Genomic DNA, 21,799 nt, shown 5'->3' with positions numbered 1-21,799 from the left:
ATGCTCCATGTAACTCATCTAATAACTGATCAATTTGTGGGATGGGGTACCTATTTTTTATAGTCTTCTTGTTCAGGACCCTATAATCTATGCACATCCTAGGAGTTCCATCCTCCTTCTCCACCAAAACTACAGAAGAAGTGAAAGGTGACTTACTTGGTCTAATGTGCCCCATAGCCAGTAGTTCTTTGATGGTTTTCTCAATCTCATCCTTCAATCTCTTTGGATGCCTGTAGGGTGTGATCATGATGGGTTTAACACCCTCCTCTAACAAAATAATATTCTCAATACCTCTATCTCGAGGTCTATCTGGTGGTATTTCACTAAAAACCTTGTAGTTCTTGATTCTCAGGTCCTATATGTCTGGGTGATATTCTGATTTTTTCTGCCCCTGTGATGGCATTAAAGTGCAACAGGCTACCCACTCAACCTGGTCATGTCTCGACAAGCTCTCCATGTGTCTGCAAGACATCATCCTAAACCCATCGTCATGAATGGAGTTAAGTATATGGTTCTTTCCCTCTGACGGAAGCTTCATCTCCATATCTCTCAAATTGAGAGTGAACTCCCCTATGTCATGTAATCAAGTCATACATGTAATCAAGTCATACCCAAGATCAAATTTGTATCACCCATGTTAACAACATAAAAATCTTCTTTAAAATCAAAATTGTTGATCTTTTGGGGTAGACCTATAATCTTCCTGTCACATTTGATGATGTAGCCATCAGCTACCCTCACTCTCAAACCCTCAAATTGCTCTGTCTATATCCCATGCCTCTCATTCAATTTGGAATCAACAAAATTGTGAGTAGCACCTGTATCAAGCAAAGTAATAACTCACTGACCAACTAATACCCCTCTCATCCTGAATGATCCCTCTTGTTGTACGCTAGTGAGATGGGCCTCCTTAAGTCTACCCTCAGTCTTCTCATCAAATATATCATCTGTGCCTTCCTTTTCTTCAATTGATTCCTCATTTTCAGATTGCTGGACTAAATTTTCAGAATCAGAATCCTCATAATAAGTCCACATAACCCCGTTTGCTTTCCCTGTTGGCCTCAAAGGTCAGTCATGGTTCATGTCATAGGGTCCTTTACAATAAGAACATAGTTTTTTCTTCCTTAAATCATTCAATGTATCTCTATCCAAAGGAGTAAATGATTTATCTTTATTTTCAGCTTTTGTTTCATTCCTCTTAGGTTTCTTGAAGAATGGTTTGTCTTTGCTAGACGATGCACCCTTTGACTGAAATTTATTTACCAGGGCTGCTTGTTCCATACTTCTAGCCTTCTTAATCGCTTCTTGCATTTTGAATCGATTAAAGACTTTTACCCAACCCTTTAGTGGTTTGGGTAATCCCTCCGTGAACAAAACAACCAATCTCCTATCTGATATATCTAGCACCATAACAGATAGCCTCTGAAAGTCACTAATGAAATACTGTAATTTGCCTGTCTGTTTCAACTGTGTCAACTCCCTGAAGTAGACTTCTGGATCCTTCTCATTAAACCTCTCTACCAGCTTGTCCACGAAGTCCTGATATGAAGTCACTTGGTTATGCTGAAGGGTAACCATCCCATGGTACCACCAGTCATGTGCAACTCCCTCTAAATCTAGTGTGGCATATTTTATCGCCTCCACTTTTGTCATAGGCCCTAGTGCTAAGAAGGTATCAAGGTTGTGAATCCAAGCTTGCACTATCATTTTGCTACTCCCATCAAATGTAGTCAAGGAAAGCTTCCCTGTAGCCTGCTTGAATTCATTATCCTTGTCACAAGGTCTCCTATTCTGTTTGACTGCATGGAAGTGTTCTCTTCTTTGGTTCACAAACCTCTCAAAAGTCATTCTCTTCCGTACCTGCGATGCAAATAATTTGTATTCATCATTAGCGGCCATAAGGATATCTGCAAGTGTCCCATCCTTAGCTTCCTTCGTTGGCTCTTGTACTGGTTCCTCTCTGAAAAAGGTAGGACGTGTGGGCTTGTTTGTTGTTCTAGAAAGAGTTCTATGAGCTCTAGGTGATCCCACTACACTCCTGTTATCCCCTTGTTCCTGATTTTGTCTGTCTTGTGGATTCATGCGCTCAACCATGGTGGTGAGTGCTTGCAAAGCTTGAGCCATCCGCTCTTGTCCTATAATCATTGCTCTGAAAAAAATTCCCTTGTTTCCTAATCCTCATTCCTATTGTCTCTTGGTTCTCAGACATGTAGCCACTCATGAATTTGTCAATACAAAACATGAAAAGGGCATGGACATGGAAAATAAAAAAACAAATGGCATTAATGTTAATAAAAAAACAATGAAGCAAGAGAGCAAGGTAGTTCCAAAAGGAAAATTTAAGAAATCATTAATTGAAAAATTAGCTTTTATCAAAGGGCAGAAGAAGCAATCAAAAAACAATAGCAGGGAGCACATACATGGAAACATTGCGAATTGTACAAATGAACAATTTGTCCACAAGAAAGAAATCAGCATGGCATTTTGCAAAGAGAATACAAAACAAGCAAAGAAAAAATATTTTGCTAGAGAAATTTCAATTGGTATTGAGAGGGGAAAGAGAAGGGATGTTGCCAATGAACATGACCTGAAAAAAATAGAGCATGCATCTAATATCAAAGCTCACGATACTAAGTTGTTGTCAGAACAAGCTGCAACTCAGAATACAGCAACTGACACTTCTGGATTAGATGATTGGGTGTGTTGTGATGCATGTGGGAAATGGCACTTATGCCCAATTGGACTAAAGATTCCCCTTCAAAAAGATAGATGGCTTTGCGACATGATGTTTTGGCTGTAAGTCCTTTTGGTTTTCATTGATACTGGGTTAATGCTAGTTTAAATATGTATATCTGTTCTCAGAGGGAGAAATTACTCTCTGATTGGAAATTGTGCATTTGTTTTCTCTTTAAGAAATAAAATCAATATAGCTTTGCATAAGTAGTCATGGGAAATTTGACTGCCTTATTTTTCTTTTTTGTCTGACCAGGCCTGGGATGAATCACTGTAATGTCCCAGAAGAGGAAACAACAGAGGTGGTAGAGCATCAAAATGCAATTTCACAAGCATAGATACTTTCAGAAACAACTCAAGGAGAGGATCAACTTCCAGCTTCTCTCTCAACAGCTATGCTTGATCCTAAATCATCAAACCAGATATGGCCAAGGTCTTTATAGTCAAGTATAAAGATTGTCAATAATAAGAAAGGTTTAGTTCAGAGAAGTATGCCAAATGTTTCAGGCATTGTTAAGTTCTCAAAATCTTTTTTTGGGAAGGACTATTCCTTACCTGTAAAAAATAGAATTGACCAATACAAGAGTTTTATGGAGCAAGAAGAAAGTGTTGTACGTTTTTCACAGTGTAAAGATGGAGGGAAGTCAAATGGTGTAATCAAGCAGAGAAATAAAATTAAAGATACGGCGATACTAAAAGAGACATCTGGAGGTGAAGGTAATGTTCTTTTTAGCTCCTGTTCAAATGAACTATGTTGTCTTTATAGATTTAAAATATCTGTTGTTTATGAATGGTAATGGAACTAATATCAAGGTTTAAATATGCAAGGCACAATAAGCCAATGCATATTTCTTGACCAGTGCAGGATGCAGCTAACTCTCATAATGCATCATATAGATTCTTTGCATTTGTCATTATTATATTTTGTTCTAGACATTGAAAGAAAATTCCCGAGACTATTATAAAAATTATAGATTGACATTTAAGACCTGCACAGGTAACTTCAAGAAGCAGTTAATAATGCTTTCAATGTTTTAATTATTTCTTTCTTCTTTGAGGTTAGCCTGTTACCTCCATTACATAATTTCCTGTAACATTTTACTTTTGTATCAAATTTGAAGTCAATATGCATAGTGTTCTGGAATGAGGATGTCTGTGCTGAAAAAAAAAAATTTAGTTGTAAATGGTTATTTTGCTTACTAAATCTTATTCCAATTAAATTAATGTTAACTTGAGACTATCTGAGACTATCTGAAACAGATATACACCTCAATTAAATCTAACAACAAAGTTTGAGAACGCAGAAGAAAATAGTTGCATAACCATTATGAACAGTATTGTACCCTAGGATGAGATTTCCAATGATTGTATCTAACAGTAGAAATATTTGCATGTAGAACCCAAATTTGAAATAGCAAACAAGAACTTACAACAATAAGTGATTTTTCATACAGAGATGCATTGTACATTGGAAGCCAAGGGCAAAGGATAGCCTGTAATAGTCTTGTCCGATGAGGTGCATACACATTTATTTACTTAAAGAAGGCTAGTACAAATAAAAAGCTTTATTAAATAATAAGTGACTTTTACATTGTAGTGCTTGAATATTTGTGAATTTTTCATGTAAATTTTTAAGATAAAATTTGGAGGGGTTCTATACCTAGTCTCACCCAAGCAAACACAAAAATGGAGTGTCCCCTTTTGGGTTTTTCCTAAATCTTGTTCTGAAATCTTAAGTTCATTTAAAACAAGAAACTTATCCATAGTTAAGATTATACCTCTACCAATAAAATGTCATTATCAAGTCTGGTTTAGATCTTGTAATCATGTTATACAATGTTTAAAATATAATTCATAAGGCAAGTTATTTCTATAAGGGTTAGGGATCCGATAAACATAAGTGCATATATATCAATAATTATCTTAACCTATTTAGATAAATTGTGCCTGAGGTTTTAAATTTTGGAACCAAGCCATCAGTTGTTCCAACTCCCATAAATAATCATGGTAGGTTTTGGAGAGCAAATCCACAAACAGTGCCTGGAAACTTATTCAACCAAATTAAGCCTAAGGGCATGCAACATCCAACTAAGAAAAAATATCCCTTAGTCCTGTTAAGGTTGTAGCTTTAGTCAGATTGATTCAATTACGAGATACATTGTTGATGGTAAATCATCATTTAGACAAATATTCTTACACACACACACACATGTTTATTTATATTTTTGTTAATATATTATTATTATCGAATGATGATTAACTATAGGGACATGTCTCCTCTCATATTTTTAAGTCTTCAAATTTGCATTTGGAACACACCAATAACAGTTGCAGTGTTATTGCATTTGCAGAAAATGATCCATGTTACTCAACATGGTATCAAAGCCAGGTTGCAAATGTCAAAAAGGAGAGAATGAAACTGAAAAGAATACAGTAGCAACAAATGATACTTTAATGTATAATAGAAAATCATAATTGAAAACAATATACCTATTGCAGAGGATAATATTTAAATTGCAGAAGAGAAACATATTGGATAACATTTACTGTAGACATACATATTCGATATTATAAAATATGATGGCCATCGTATAGTATGTATGACAACAGACCCAAAAACTATGTGGAAATACAAGAGATTTCAACATTTTCAGGTCCCTTTGTGATGCACAAGAAGGAGAACAACACTATTACTAAAACCACAGGCGTCTAGGCCTCAACTTCTTCTCCCAATCTGGCCAGTATTGTTTTCGAGCCTTATCTGCCCCAATTGGGCTAGAACATGGACGAAAATTACATGAGAAAAATAATGTTGGATGTAGATGACATCTACTCCCTACTAGAATCCTTCTTCAACCATTGAAGTTTTTTTTTTAGCAGCAACATTGATTCACCATCAAACTGTCTAACCGTAGATCAAATTGACATTCATCTGGCTTCAACATAGCTTGTTTTTGTTTATCATTTTTTTTCATGGGAAATTTTCCTCATTATCTCCAGAGCTTTGAAGATATGAGATGAGCGCCTATCATTATCACTCAGACCTCATTGTCCATCTCTGATCTCGGTCAGTGTCTTCACATCGAGCTCTACAGACTTCAAAACTGAAGACCCTCCACCTCTATTTCTTAGCAGCCATGTTTTAAGCATTTCCCAAGTTGAGTTCCAATTGAAGAAGATTCCAAAAACACTGTTTTGGCTCTTCAATCACAACCAACATTGAAGCCCTTTAGAAATCATTGATCGAACAAAATAGAAAGACACACCACTCTAGAGCGGCCTACGTGGAAAAAGATTGTGTACTTGAAATGACAATCAAAGGGGCAGAAAACTACAAAATAAATGTATGCGGTTAGCAAAAAGGTTATTCACCAACAGCTAATACATAACTATAGATAAATGAAATAAGGTGGACCCACCAATAAAAGGAGGACTAACACCCAATATGGAGGAGGACCCACTATTCGAGAGTTTATAGAAGTCACCGGTAATAGAGAGTATAACAAACCAATACCTGAAGGTGGTCTATGGAAGGTGTAAAATAGTCAAAGGCAATATAAGGTGAAAGAAAGTTATGTCAGCCACATTGGAGTAAGAAGAAAAGTACGGGGAAAGAGAAAGGACTTATTTTTCGAACACCTATCAGTAATCTTAGAAGACAAAATCCAAGTCAGCACTGGGTCTTAAATATATATGACATGACATGACTAGACCACTAAGAAAATGAATATGATCAGGTTGAATATTTAGTATGAAGATTTGTTTTATTTGGAGCTCACAAGATTTAATCTTTTCGTCAGGGCTTGGATTAGTTAACGGATTTTGTTAATAGAATGCAATTATGCATAAAAAATAAAATTAAAGAAGGTTTGGAATCAAAGGGGAGAACTACATATTCGAATATAAAAAATGCTTTAAAATTGATATGCCTCGATATGATATCTCACAATAATATTCAACATCTGCAGAAATCATCATATATATAGAAATGGTGCATGGAATTGATAGTAGGGTTGGGTATGAGAATACATAGGGACACATCAGTGAACTTTGAATCAATGTCTCAGTAATCCAATCACCTCTCTGTATAGTGATGGCTCATTAGCTCTGGAAACATAATAGAACACATATGCCTACCAAACAACACATTATTAATATTAGTTGAGATAGAAGATCACATCAAATGGAGTGGGTGAATCATTGGTAAAAGAGGACTTCAAGAAAACTATCGAGACCTTGCTAAGCACAGATAAGTAACCAACAAGGGGTTAAAGTAAATTGATAGAAGCTACATAGAATAGTCTGGGAACTATATGTGTTTTTTTCGCATGAGTTAATGTTCAAAAATGCAATCCGATTTGGAGCTAGAAGGACCAAATTGAATTTTGGAAGAAAGACAAATACTCAAAAGAAAGATGTGGATTACATTCACAAGGATGATGTGTGGATGTGTAGGGTGCCATTAGCAGATTTCATTTTGCTCTTTATTTATCCATCTCTTTTATTTTTTAATAACATGATTGCACTAGTCCTTCAAGGCTGATAGGATTGGATAAAGATATGGAGATGAATAAAAGATTTAGGACACCATGATACAATCCTTATGTGGAGGAGATTGATGAGTTTGAAAAGTTTTCAGATGCATGCTTTCCCAGCACAAATTTAGAGGAGATAATGTTGCAAGCAGTAAGGAAAGTTGAAGCTGCATATTAACAGGCTTATCATGAATGCAAATCTTGTAGTATATTCAAAGGATTTGATTTAACACAAACACATTTGGTATAATTACCATCACCATAAATTAACTCAAGATATGTAGATGAGATACAATATTGAAGTGGATCTGATGGGTCAATGATATAAAAGTGAGAATTTTACATTGTGTGGGAGAATAATAATCAATGTTACATTTCCACTTGAACCATCTTTAGAAAGGAGACGTTCCATTCTCAAATCTCTATGGACCCTCATGTGTAGATAAGCATTCTTATCTTTTACATTTATCTACTCATTGTAGTCTCTCTCCTATTTGTAATCCTATACATATCATAAGAGTTATTTTCTTTGATCTTTTCCTTTATGTTTGAGAATGTTCTTGCAAGAAAAGATGGTTGGTACTTAACTTTAGCTACCAAATATTGTGCAAACTCAATCTTATGACAGTAGCTCGAAAGAAGCTGTGATCTAGAATTCATTAGTCATCTGATAATCAGGCTAGATAATTTGAGGCTCTAGAATTCATTTACATTAAGCGGAAGCTTCTTCAAAGAAAACACAAGAGCTTAGAAGATTGATACTCAGTGGGAATCTAGAAATGCACGTGTTTGACTGCATGATTTTGATGGGCCTACTCTTGTGTACATCATGAGGAAGTAATGTCTTATCACCAGAAAGTTGGAAGATCGATATCAAATTCAGAGGGACTTTGACAAATATCCTTGGGCAAAGAGAGCCCCTAAGGGAGAAACTACAAGACCTGACTTCCTAATATCATTGTTTAGAGGGAGAATTTTGAGGTACAATCCCTTGTGAATGATAACTTTTACATATATATATATATATATATATATATATATATATATATACACACACACACACACACACACACACATACATGCGCGCACACACACACATATATATTTGAAGGGTTGCTATTGGTGACGATCTTATCAATAGCTTGACCTGTTATCATGACATACTACATTAAGTTGTTGTCCTGGAGTGTCGGTAATCATGATAACGAACGTATCACGATCAGACTACATTAACTTGTTTTCTTGGAGCGCTGGAAATCAAATAACTCATATCCTACTAGGATATGACATATTCTTTTGGTAGGCATCAAGGATTGATGCCAGTGCACATACCAAAAGAATATAAGTATGATGAATATCATATGATTGATATTTCATGTTGAAACATACTTCAGATTACATTAAAAGATAACATCTAAGTTGATGGATATTTATTGATATCCTTAAATATGCCATTCCAAGAATATCATACTGAGATGATATCTCTTCATATACTTGAGAGCATAATGTGTTCCATAACAATCCTCCCTAGCTAAGAGGGAGTGTTAAGGTTGTAGCTTTAGTCAGATTGATTCGATCATGAGATACATTATTGACGGTATATATATATATATATATATATATATATATATATATATATATATATATATATATATATATATATATATATATATATATATTGTATATACATATATAAAATATTATTTATATTATTGTTAATATATTATTATTATCTAATGATGATTAACCATAGAGACATGTCTTCTCTCATATTTATAAGTCTTCAAATCTGCATTTGGAACACAGCAATAACAAGGGCAGTGTTATTACATTTGCAGAAAATGATCCATGTTACTCAACAGGCCCACAAGTGGCAGGAATATCCACTAATATAATTCCATTACTTGGGCTTGCCCACTTATCTCAAAGTAAGCCGGGTCATTGAGGAAGATTTTTCAGCCCAATGAAGTCCAAGAGTGCACAACATCCAACTAAGACAATTGCCCTCATGGCCCACAAATGGCAGGAGTATCCATTAATACAATTCCATCACTTGGGATTGCTTACTTAATTTGAGAGAACTAGTCTACCATATTCCCTAATATATTTCCTTTTGTTCCTGTATGATTTCTTATGGAGTAAAGAATAGATATATATTTTTTATATTTATTAATTAAAGAAACATAATAAAGTTTATTATTGTCTTGGTAAGTGATATTTGAAGAGCATATATACATATATGATAATGTTGGTCCACATTGCATACACAGCATACATATCAAACATATTCTCATGCCTGCCACGATATTTTATTATATCCAAATATGGCTTTATTCTGAACTGCAGATCTATTCACTTGATACTGACTTATCTTTTTCTTCCTTGATGCCCTCCTTCAATGCGGTCTTATACATTTTATATCTTTATTTATCTACAAAGAAAGATGACCTTTGTTGATGACAACCCTTAAGAATGGTCATGACCTTTCTTAATGATGCCTCTTCATAACCCAAACCGACCACTACCTTGTTTGTTCATAAATTGCTACTTCATATGCCTTAATTGCTCATGCAAGAGCATCTAAGGTGTAAGAGAAGTGCTACATCACCCAAAAATAAATTTTTTAGTTGTAAATAAGGGCTATTTTTGAAGATATCGCCTGATCCCATGCTTAAATTCTGGTGAGAAATCAGCATTTAGGGTTGGGGAATTACCTTTCATGCCAAAATAGTGTGTGTGTGTATATATATATATATTATAAAAACTATAAATGGAAGGAATAATTTAGTTAAAAAATCTGAACCTAAAAGATGAAATCTGGAAACAATATTAGAATTGTTGATTGCTATATTAAAGTCATGTTGAAACCCTATACAGTTTTCAATTTTCATCCTATAGGTTGAAAAACATGATTCCTCCAAAATATCCTGTTGCAGATGTTAAAAGAAATTTAAAAATTGTATGCATCTTCAAAACCTTCAATCCAGCTTGAAATTCTTTTGATTCCTCCAAAAAATCCTTTATTAATCAGCCAAACATGGTATTAAGTTTGACAAACTCAGAAATTTTCATTATTCTGTTGAGTATCGCAATTTTTTACATTTTTATTGGAAACAGTCATCAAGTAATTTGTGTTGGCTGAGTTATCATTTAAATTTTAATTTCCATCATCAAAACACTGGCAAAACAGGTGGTTTGTGATTTCATAAATGGTATTCATGAACACTACGGCAGGCATTCATTTATGTCAATTACTATTCTGAATACACATGTATCAAATTCATTAGTAGACAACATTCAATTTATTCAGAGCTACATGTTGGATGAAGGAACAATGAAACCAGAGAACAGGAGTGACATTTTGAAGTTGGAGCTTGATATCTATTGTTACAATTGAAGAGTAGAGCAGATTGTCCTTAGGTCCAAAGGTTGTTGCCTCTGCATGGAATGCCCCATTTGTAAAGATTATGTATTGATTGGTTATACTTAGATTAGAAGGGGTTGAAGATAATATGTATTACAGGAGAAATGTGACATTGGACATACCTTGGAAAGATATATTCTAGAGCCCCCACTAGTTAGGTGAGTTGGTTTGAGGTTGTGGGAGATCCCCATGGTCTTGGTTTTGGCTCCCTTGCCCATCATTACCCCTACACAGACACTTGGGCGAGGTGTTGGTTATTCTGTGGCTGAAGGGATTAGTCTCGCTCCAAGCTCGCCTCGTAAAGGGAACTTGCTGGGCTTGGGACGCAGGGACAGTCCCGAGACAAAAAAAAGAAAGAAAGACATATTATAGAGGCCAAGGTTAATTATCAAGGGAGAATAGAGAATCAAACTACAAGTGATTGAATGGTCTTCTTGAGGGAAACACGTGCATGTGGAGCATGTTTAGTTGGGCTTGAATACAGGTCATAATTGCTACAGAGTACCATAGTTTCTACAATAGTGGAATTTGGGAACACTTCATTGTTTCCCTTGGCTTCCCCAAACCTACTTAATAGGCTCAAATTGAAAAATATTAAATTGGAGATCTGTGTTTCTAAAGCTAGCCAAAGAAATTTTTCAATTAAGTGAAAGTGTTATTATTATGAGGTATTCAGACTTGAAGATTCTATTTAATCCAATGCTCTACATGTAATTATAGAATTAGACTTTGTGTGTGTGTGTGTGTGTGTCTATATATATTGTCATTACAAAATATAGAAAAAATTGATCATGTATGTTAGTGCGCATATAAAATATCAATGTAGGGATGGGCATGCTCTGAAGACTATAATTATACCTACAATTTTGCCTTTCAATTATCATCCATGTAACTACTATCTTGTAGTGGTGTGTGATAGGACATAGATGTTAGTAAATCACTGCTGAAGTAACTTGGCATATTTGACAGTCGCTGCTAACAAAAACTGTGAAATGCATATATCATTAGTTTGTTATAAAATCCTGGCGGTTGTTTGATCTAGCTAAAGTATTCAGTCTTTTCAATCAGAATGCTTCACAAGCACCTCTTATATGAATGTTTGCCTCTATTATCTTTAGATCTTCTCTGGCTTATCAATCATTTTATGCTCAAACCATGTTTGAATTTTAGTAGGTTAATTGCATAAATTATAACTTTGGTCCTTGCGCCACCTGGGTTATAGATTGTTCAAGTTAGATTTGTAGATGGAAGGTGTACACTTCTGCATGGCACATGTTGTTGCAAGTAACTGAATGTAATAATTGTTTTGAAAGCCAATCTTCAGACACCAAAAAAAATTCTTACAGATGGGATGTATATAGGGTGAAACTAACTTACTATGTCAATGTTTCTGCAAGAAATGATACTGTGTTATCATAATCTATTTTTACAGATAATTATGAGTTTGAAACTTTGATATGAATCTGCATTTATTGGCATGAAATAAAAATAATTGTTTTCCAACAGTTTTAGAATATAGATGGTTATTTTCATGTAGTGTTTTTCTCTTTGTAGATAGATCATTTAGTGATTAGTGAGTTTCTTGTCGTTGTTTTTGGATGTAATTGTTTCAGTTTTTGGTTGCCTCGTGACAGCCCATGAGCCTGAAGTAAATCGTGTACACACTTTAAATGTTAAGCGTAAGATGGATAGCAAATTAAAGGAGTGCAAGTCTGCAAAAAAAATGAAGGCGAAAAACCATCCAGGTAACAGCTGCATTTTCTCTGAAAGCATCATCCAATAATTGTCATGTATTGGAAAATATTTTTCTAGTAGAAAAGATTACAGAACCTTTTTTCGTTATTCCATGGCAGTGCATGATGCCAAAGGGGTTGATTTTCTGCCTCTAAAATCAGAGAAAACAGGTAACAGATTCAAAATTGTAACAAATGTTGCATTAACCAAAGAAAATGGTGTAGAAAGTTTGAATGGAGAAAGTAAAGTTGAGGATCAGCAGCAGGTAACCAAGAAAAGGAAACTCATGGAGCAGAAGAAAGGAAAGGCAACCCATCAAGGGGTGGTAGAAAAAAATTGCATGGTGGATTTTGAAATAGGGAAGGAGGAAGGCCAACCCAAGTGAAAAAGAGTAAAACCTTTAAAGAAAGAATCTATTCAAACTCATGCAAGCAAAGGAAATAAAGATGAAAAAGAGCAAAAAGTGAAAATTGTTTCATCAAATCTAGAATGCATTCTTCATGAGATAGCAGAACGTAACAACCAACAGTCAAAGGAGCATGGATTAATGCAGATGTTTTCTTATCATAATAAACCTTTGGAAAAGGAATCATCTTTTTGGCCTCCATTTGTATCTTCTACATCCAATTCATCTAAGCTTTCATGCTATACTAAATCTCTTCGCACTAGACCTGAAAGACAAGGATCTGCATTCGAGTGCTCTGTTTCATCATTGCCTGTTATGATTGTACAAGCTGAAAAACCTTCAATTTTTGAACACACTAATGCAAGAAATTACGACTTGATAGATTTTTGTAATTCGAGGAAACCTAGTCCAAAAGCAGGCATAACTGGCGATTCTCTAAGTGACTGTTCTGGGTTTATAATGGGTGCTAAAGACCTGTGTAAATCATCAGGAACAAGTGGGAAGCCCAGTCTGGATACATTTTTTTTTAATGGCAACCAACTGCAAGGATCGTTGATTGATGCTTCTAGAGGTGAATCTTCTGTAGTTCGTAAACAATCAGACACATCTTGTAAGGGGACTTCAGGCTCCCAAGTAAAATCTTCAGAGTGGAAAGGATTTGTAGAAAGGGATGTTGAGGGAGCACTTGTAATTTCAAGTAGGGAACATAAGTCATATATGGAAAATGCAGCTTTAGAAGAAGGCAAGGATTTGGAACAGAAAGCAGATAGGATTAAGGTTTGTTTTTGTTTCATGTAAATTACCCATACACTTCATTCTTTGGATTTGACCAAAATTCGTTAGGATTTTTGTGTGATCTGTGATGTGTGAATTAAAGTCTTTTTCGTTGGTTAATTCTTTGTTATTGTATGATCCAGAGCAATGGAGGCGATGAACTTGAAGCTATTGGTTTCTATTTCCGTGCATCTTTAAAATTTCTACAAAGTGCTTCAATTTTAGAGCGGCCTTTGAGTTCTGATAGTGTGAGGCACTGGGGAAATAAATCTATGCCTTTGTTCACATACTCTGCTAGGCTTTCTGAGTAAGTTCCTTTTAGTGGCATTTAAATTTTAATGGTTGGAGTTGATCGAGAAAATTCACAGATTATATGCATTCTAAAATTGTAAATTTAAAAAAAATGGTTTGGGCTAATTGTTTAGTTAAATGGACAGAGCTTCTAAATAGAGAACCTTTAATATATTATAAGTTGTCTCCAACTGTAGTAGGAACTGATTTGTTTCATCCCTTATTATAGATAGCATAATTTGTCTGGAAACATTTATAATAATTATGTATCCTAAGTTCCAAACACATTTGAAAGACAGGAAACTCACAAACTTCAAGAACATAGTAGTATTTTTTGTGTTAAGATAAGCTAATATGTTGATAGGTTTATAATACTCTTGACCTTTGCTATCCTTGATGATTTATGCCATATGACATTTGAATTCCTTGAAGGTCTATTGTGGTTCATGGCACTTGGTAACTATTTTAGTATCTTTATTATTACCACAGTTTGAAGCTTGCTTTGAAGTCTTAAATTGTAGTTACCACGGTTTGTTCCTGAAATTTTCTCAAGTGACAGAAAATTGATTTAATATCTTTTGGTCACAAAATGCACTTTTTGTGTATGTGTTTGCAAGTTTCCCCATCAAAAAGAGGACTTGTAGCTCAGTGGTAGAGAACCCCAAATTGCACATGGGAGGCCCTAGGTTCAGGTCCTTGCTGGTCCATGAAAAATAACATGGTTACAAAAAGCTCTAGTTACAAAAAGGACCGTTCACTTGGTTGTAGGGCACCCTAACATGCACATGAGAAGTCCTAGGGTCAATTACTAGTTGGTCTTTGAAAAGTAACATGTTAGTCCCCTTTTTCTGTTAGCTATTATATATATGCGAGGTTACATAGTTTTAACAACAAAATGTGTTTTTCAGAGTGAATGGACCAGCTAAACCTAAAAGCTTAAAAATTTAAGGACATTAAAGCTTCTTTGTAATGGAAGATTGCTTCAATGAGGTTTTCAAACTTGAAGTTTAGACTATTTTTGTTTCTACAGTATGTTAAAGGTCACTGAGGGTTTATATTTAATTATTCACTTCCTAATTCTTGACTACATTGATTATAAAATATTCTCATTTGTTTTATAGGGATTGTGCTAAGGTGTATGAACGGAATGGAAAGTGGGCAGCTGCTACTCTAGCCTACCAATGCACAAGATTTGCATGTATGCATGTTGTGATGGCCAAGAATCTATATTTAAGCAGACATAGACAAGAACTTATATCAGCTGTTATTATGCTTCGGACAGGTTAGTTTTTGTTTACACTTTTAAGAATTTAACATTGTATTCATTTGTAATTTTGTTGATTTAAAAAAATTTATTTGTAATTGCCATGGCTGAGAGGACCGCATTGGGGATTTCTATGCTATGGAAGGGTGAATGCTTATTTGTTCTAGACATACTCTGTTATTGTGTCAGATGTTATCCATATTCGTTGTTCTGCAAGATAAGGGAATTGATAGTCTAACCGTAAAACATGAAGGTACAGGTGAAGGAAAGCATTGTCATCATAATATAAATTCCGCTGATATGCATTTATCTATAGGTATCTACTAAGAACTTCGTACTGTCTAGGTAGGGTTATTTAGTATTTTATATAGATTTTTTCATTCAAAATATATTTGAAGAGTTCAAGTTTTTAACACTTGTCTCCTGAAGCCCTTTTCTTAAGTTGTCCTCAACCTAGGTTTTGGTTAAAAATCATTGATCTATAGTATAATAAGTGATCATTTCAGAGGGTTTAGCTGTAAGCATCTTCCATTCTTACACACTTGCCATACATATCAACTAAGGAATTTCCAACAAAGACATTTGTGTCCACCCCGGTTACTATAATATAACCATGAAGACTCCTACCCATTTGCAGATCTCGATCGTTAGTCATTTCCTCGAGAAGAAAGCAAACATCAAAAAATAGAACTACATAAATGTTAAAATTAACAAAATTATGGAGTGCTATAGAAGTTCAAAAATGTAGATGTTTAAAAATAGAAAAAACTAGAAGTTCCAAAATAATGCCACTAAAAGAAATGACATTATATCAGTATTTGATAGCCATCATCATTGTGTAAGCTGTTAAGTTTCAAATATTAGCCGCTGTAAATATCTGCTTGATTTTTTTTGATTTTGCCTATGAGTTTAAGACCATCTGATAAACAGAATAGAAAGAGTTGATTTATATTGCAATATATACAATACATTGACAGCAAATATAAAGGACATGCTTGATATATTCACTTCTAAAATCAATTTCAAATTGAAAGTGCAATGTAAAGACAAAAGTGAAGATATCCAGATGGATAAGTCTGATCATAAACATAAATACAACATACCCATTTGCTGGGAATGAACATAAATGACTGCAGTAATAATAATCAGCATGTATAAGCTCCATCAACCCTAGGTTCTTCACTAAAATGCTTCAAATGATATGGTTGGGTCTAGATCTGTCAAAGACCAACTATGATCTTTAGTGAATGCATGTATTGGCTCCTTAAACCCCAATGGCTACTCTAGAATCTTCATGTTGACCCTCGAGAAGTGATATGGCTGGGTGGAAACGGTTTGGCCAACAAGGAAGGAGTTACAACCAGAAAAATAGAAGTTTAATCCTTCTCAGTCTTCTGCGAAGTTCTTAGCGAATTTGATATCCAATAAGCTTTGCAAATCTAAAAACCTAAATTCCAATACTACCCAAATGTGACCTTAAAATAAAATCATGAGATTATACTCCATATCGTATCTTTCAACAAGATGAAGAATGTTGCGAACTAGGGTTTTTGGTCTAGAAAACCAACAACAAAGAAGTAATTTTCAGTAAATAGAAGCAATATCAAAATCTTTTTTAACATCCCTGTAATATTCTTGTTCCTTGCATAAGGATTTCCACTCGTTTGACCAAATTACCAACTGATGGAGACGAATTGTAGTGGCCATATAATGCAAGAAGATGGTGTACGGTTCAAAACATGTATCACACCGAACTGGGAGGGGAAAACAAAGGCCATACGATATAATGGAGCTGGCCGTACAATATCTTGGAGCTGACCATACGGATGGTATAGGGAAGGATGTATGGTATGCAAAGGCAGGTTGTACAGTGGAGGTGTGGAGTCCGTGCGATAGGAGTATGGACATGTAGTCATACGGTGAAGGCGTGTGGAGCTGGCTGTGATGTGCGAGGCTGTACAGTGTAGGGAGGAGGTCGTACGGTGCAGGAAGCAACTGTGTGGGATATGGAAAGAGGCTATGTGGTGATGTATGGTGGAGGCAATGGTTATGGAAAGTGTACGGATGGTATAGTGTCATGTGGGATGTAAGGTATTATAGGTTGCGCCAATGATTCAGATTGTGCTCAGAGTTGGTATACAAATGATTGCATTCGTCAGAGACACCAAACAATGCTAGTACAAGTATTGAAAACCAAATCATAGATTGATGATGATATGAGTATTTGCAAATAAAGATAGTGCACATAGAGAAACAATATTAGCACTTCAGATTTGCCAAATACAATCATAGATAAAATGCCACTTCGATTCGCCAGATCTAAGAAAAACCATACAGACAGAATAGGGTGAGGGCTGAATCCCACTTAAGTCGAAAGAGCCAAGTAGAGAAGATCTTTCACTCTTGAAATGACGAACAACAAAGAAATCCCAACAGGAATTCTCTGTAGAGAAATAATAAACCAAATCGCATACCTACTACTACCTACATGTGCTTAAATACTTGTCGAGGAAACCTTTTCGAGGGTGTACAAAGATAGTTGATGGCCACACCTACCTACAGACACAATTAAATAAAAAATGGGTCCGAGATATACTAAATCAATCGGAAGCACAAATACAAATATTATTAACTTGTGCCCCATATTAATAAATTAAAGTAACCAATTAAAGGTCCTTTTGTTATATTATTTAAATTTTTGGGACCAGTTAATTAATTAATTAAATTAAATTATTACATTCAAATTTGGGGACATGACAATCCCTAAATGAGAGTCCTATTCCTTCTTTTGTAGCTTTTTCGCTGCTTTTTCAAGAAAAGGAAACACTTTTTGCTTTTTTGCTATCTTTTTGAGAATATTTCTCATGCTTCTTCACTATTTTTCTTGGAATAGCTTTTCTTTTTCATTGTTTTAAAAAATAGCTTAATTTTTTCACTATTTTTCAGGAATATTTTGTTCGCCTTTATTTAATAAGAAGCACTTCCATTTCTAATCTCCCATTGTAGCAATAAATAATAAAGGCCCATTCATTAAAATAAATCATCTTCAATTTAATGTTTGGCCTCTATAGTCCCTTCATTAAGTAAATAAATAAAAATAACGATAAATTTAATATAAAATATTTAATTTAACTATATTAACATATAATTTATCATCATTTAGTGTAAAATCCCTGGCCTATATCAAAGTTGGGATGATCATCAAAATTGGACCTACCATCAATACTAAAAATAGCAAGTATGCCAACTCTGTTGGAGCTGATAACTAACTTACTAAAAATAGTAGGCATGAGAGAGTTAACCCAAAAGGCTGTAGAAAGAAATTTTATGCTCATTCAAATGTCCAAATATGACATCCCACCTGATACTGCTTCCAAGATTTCCTGATCCTAATCATTAGCGCTTGGGAATCGGCTAAATAACCTAATGATGCCACCATGCTGAACTAGCTTAGGAAGGGGACATTACAACCACCTAGAAAATGCAGGTGGGAACAAGGATGGGAATGCCATTATTTAGAAGCATGATACTATGCCATTCAAAGGTTAGGAATATTAATAATTATCAGTCAATCGATAATGGTTCATTTGACAAACATCTTACTCCTGATCATTAGGTTAGTTGGTGATCATTTTAGAGCATTTAAACAATCATGTGTTTTGATGGTTACATCTAGTCATTCCATTGAGAACAAAGAAAATAATAAATATCAAAAAGTAAAACCAATTAAATGTTTAAATGAACAAAAAGTATGGAGTTCTATAGAACCTAAAAAATTTAAAATTTAAAATAGAAAAAACTATAACTACTGATGAAAATTTCACTGAAAGCAAAGACATATTATATTGGTCTTTGATAGTATCATTATAATGCAAGCTGTTAAATTTTTAATAATAGCCACCTAGAAAAGGCTGATGAGAACCAGGATGAGAATGCCCTTATTTTAAAACATGATAAGGTGCCACTCAGTGATTGGCAATATTAGAATCAATCAATAAAACTTCAGTGGAAAAACATCTTAGTCCTTTTTATTGTTTCTCTCCTTACTAATACCTTGTTGGGAGATGAGAATATTTTATACTAGAAAAATCTATACAATTAAATGCAAAACGTAAAAGCAACCTCAAGTCCTATTGTATTTCTTTAGTGCTTTTAGCCCCTGCCAAAGAAATATCGACAGTTAGGAAGATAACCAATGTGATTTATACATAAAAGAATAAGAAACTTCTGTAGGAAGCTCTTGATTTCTAAGAGAGATTTGAAGAAACTTCATCTGAAGTCTCTTGACTTTTGGAGACATATTACTGTGATACGGAGAAATTTCTTATGCTCCCATCCGTGTAACTCCCTCAGTTATGCCAACTGTTTAACTACCCAAGTTTCCCAACAACAAATTCTAACTAATTAAAGAAGATACTGCGAAACTAGATTTTCGGTGAATTTTGTCGATTTTAGGCATCAAAATTCTTAATTTTTCCATTATATAGTTGAAATTCCAAACTTTTTGTATGACAATTCTAAGATTAGTCTTTTCTGTAATGGATAGTATGTGCAGACGGAGACACATCTAATGCCCAGGGTAGTTGTTGATTGTCATTGTAGTAAAATGTAGTAATGTATACTGAGTTGTGTGAACTTATTATGATTTATAATTAGCATATTTACTAGTATTTAAAATTTTTGTTTGTGCAAGTGAATCTCCTTGTTCATCAGCATCTAATGTTGACAACTTGAATTGACATGCATTAACAGTAGTGAATCAACAAAAATGAGTTGCATCTCTAAATGCATCAGGAAACTATGTGATTGATACACAACACTGCCAACACTATAACCATTTGTTACAATTTGTAAGTTGAAAATTTCCTTGGGACATTTGGTAGATGATACATGTTGTTCTAGAATATGAAATTGCACTATGACATTGATCCATGTAATTTAGCTTTCTTTTATCCATTGAAAAAAATTTTGTACTTATTTCTCAGTTTCTATTAGTTAAAGCATGTAAGAGAATATTTTTATACTTGCAGGTTGATGATGCTAGCGCATCATTTGCAGCTTTTGCAAAAGCAGGTAGTGCTTTGGATGCTGCTAGTGATTCAAGTTATAGAGAACATGAAATATCTGTGGTGAAAAAGGCTATCAATCTGAACTTTCATAATCTTGATGGACTGCTCAGTCTTGTAATCCCTCTCATGGAATATACATCTTTATGTTGACATCTATTATGGCTTCAACAACAATTTTTGCAGAAATAAGGAGGTAATAAGGATTATGGAGCAATATGCATGCAATTATTTCTACCATTTACTTACATGAATAGGTTGTGTATGAGTTACGACTAGTGTAAATTATGTAAATTACTATGTTATCTTGCTTGAAGAATCAGAAATGTGCTAGTAGGCAGGATTTGAACTGTGAATGAAAATGCATGTATCTTGAAGCTGTTTGTAAGAGATTTCATGTGATGTTCTTGATATAAAATATAAACATTACTTTTGAATTCCCTCCTGGATCTTCAGGTCAACTTCATATGAAGTGTTTTAGGAGTCTTATCGTTTATGGAATGTACTGAAAATTCTGAGATATTTTCAATCAATATACATTTGACTACTAATTTTCATTCTCTCCTCTAAGGGGAGTTTACATACTTTGAAAGACATCGATGGATTCAATTTGACTCATAATTCGTAGCTCTAGATTGTGACACTTTTTTTTTTGATATAAGTGCAAACATGCCCGAGTTACCCAATAATTCATGGCTGGTTATTATTCCTTAGTCACTGGTGGTTGGATAAGGTGTATTTTTTGGCTCTTCAAAGCATTTTAATTTTTATATTATTCATGATTTGGTTAATAAATTGGGCATCGTTTTGCATTGCAGGTCTTGTTTTAATGTCTCTGTTCTGCAAGATTTCTTGCCAGTTTTATTTTAAGCCAATCTACAAATGCTAATACAGCTAACAGATTCACTTACAAATAAATGTGAATATTAGGACACCTAGAAATTGATATTTTTTGTAAAATAAAATTATTTAACTGTACTTCCATGAGAGACCTCTATAAGATCGGGATGGACATGAACAAGGTATCGGAGTTGTGCAAAAATGCAAGTTTATACAATTTGTAATTTTCTCAAGTGTAAAATACTAGATAATATGTATTGATGCAATTTTGGTGACTGACTATTTGTGAAGCTTTCCACAGAAACTTACATACAATAAAATAAAATTATAATATGAAGGAAAAAAACATTTTTGCAGTTTATTACCAGTTATCCATCTTTTTTTTGTCTGGGAATATCTGTTCCCCAGTTGCACTTTTTCTTGTTGGTAACTTAGCAAACACATATTAAAAGAGTAATTTATCCATCGGGTTCCAATTGTGGAGTGATAGATTAAGCTTTACAGATTTCTACTTTGCAGAATAAAACTGTATCTTAATTAAATACTAGGTTTTCTTTTGGGGCCCTATCTTTGAAATTGTGAGGGTTTGTTTACAGGGTCCACATCTCATACATATCTTTGAAAGGACACTGCTTTAACTAGTGCCCTATTGTCAATGGATATTGCTGTAATTGCAGTTCATCCTGAGTAGATCCTTCTTGCCACCTCCAACTTCACATTTGGGCCTAGCAG

The 21,799-nt window shown here is 34.4% G+C and overlaps 1 pseudogene; it reads left to right on the top strand.

Moving 5' to 3' along the window:
• Positions 1-2,092: 2,092 nt before the first annotated feature.
• On the top strand, positions 2,093-20,380 carry LOC149559343 (cysteine-tryptophan domain-containing zinc finger protein 3-like; annotated as a pseudogene).
• The last annotated feature ends 1,419 nt before the right edge of the window (positions 20,381-21,799 follow it).

The sequence above is a fragment of the Cupressus sempervirens genome, chromosome 5, assembly GCF_028749045.1.
Source record: "Cupressus sempervirens isolate cs-2001-9-10 chromosome 5, ASM2874904v1, whole genome shotgun sequence".
Lineage (NCBI taxonomy): Eukaryota > Viridiplantae > Streptophyta > Pinopsida > Cupressales > Cupressaceae > Cupressus > Cupressus sempervirens.
The sequence above is the reverse complement of the archived record's forward strand: the minus strand, read 5'-3'. Positions and strand labels throughout refer to the sequence as shown.